Source organism: Cryptotermes secundus, unplaced genomic scaffold (genome assembly GCF_002891405.2).
Source record: "Cryptotermes secundus unplaced genomic scaffold, Csec_1.0 scaffold1824, whole genome shotgun sequence".
Classification (NCBI taxonomy): domain Eukaryota; kingdom Metazoa; phylum Arthropoda; class Insecta; order Blattodea; family Kalotermitidae; genus Cryptotermes; species Cryptotermes secundus.
Genome location: NW_019725438.1, coordinates 38,496 through 39,765, shown reverse-complemented (window position 1 = coordinate 39,765; position 1,270 = coordinate 38,496).

Sequence of the window (1,270 nt, the reverse complement as noted above, 5' to 3'; positions counted from 1 at the left end):
ACGTAAAGGGCCCAAGGAAGTGAGCGGTTACAACACCTCATGGCAAAATAACATTAAAACAGGAGGTAGCAATAAGCAGATATTTGGATCACAGGTCAATTCAACTGGCTTTACATCACATCCAACGAAAATCTCTGTGACCGTGACTTTCAACTTTCACATTCTGCTGCCGCAGCACTGCTTCTTAACATTCAATCAGTCACTTAATGCCCTCGCTAAGGTTTAGGACCACGACAAGCAGTAATCATGTCTCTAATATAAACAAAAACTGAGGAAAACTGCATTCACAGATAATCATTAAGAGCAATATAATCTTCACACTAGTAGAACAGAACGGAAATACTAGGCAATGTTATGAGTGCATTTCCATTAATATCAAGGGACAGTAATTAATATCTGATGTCTAAATTCATTCCATTAAACTAAATTTCATCATTATTTCTGCACAGTTGTGGGATAATAAGATGCTCAATGACATGCTTCATAAACATTAATCAAGAAGAGGATAATCTATCCAACATACTCCAGTTAACCTCACATCTCAACTTGCCATTGAATACTTACTTTATTAGTCTCACTAGAATAATCTACTGTACATACCCAGCATCATACTAAATCAAGTCTAAAGAAATCCAGTCAAACTCTACACACTAATTGTAACTGTCATCAACCTGGGAAATGTGTGAGAACACAAGAAACACAACTGTACAACCTACATGTTTCACTAACAGGGCACAAATAATACTACTCGTACATTTAGTATCAGAGGATTCAAGGGAAACTCGTTTACATGGTATGAATACTATGCCACAGAAATCCCCACCAACATAACTTTTATTTTCCTACAATAACCTAATACAGCATGGTGGAGACAAAACCTATCACATTGTGTTCGTGACACATCACTGTGCATTCGGGCAGCGAAGGGCCTGGTTCAGTTACCTGAGGTTATCACAACTGGGAAATAATATTAACCCCTTGAGCGTGACTTTTAGCGGAGCCATTTAAACCCCTAAGCGTGTGCGACGCACCGTCTGCGTCCACTCAAAAGCCGTGCTGTAAGCGTGCGCGCCGCATATGTTGCATCCAAACTTTTCACTAAGAATTCTTAACACCTACGCTCTGATGTGTGTTCTTCCAGTGAATGTATATGTCAGCTAACACTGACTTCTTTCATTCCTCGCTATCTGTTTGTGTGTGGTATTTTTTTTACTCGCTTTGCTTGGGACAAAGCATCTGGTGTCTGCTGCTTACGAAAGAATTGTTCCAA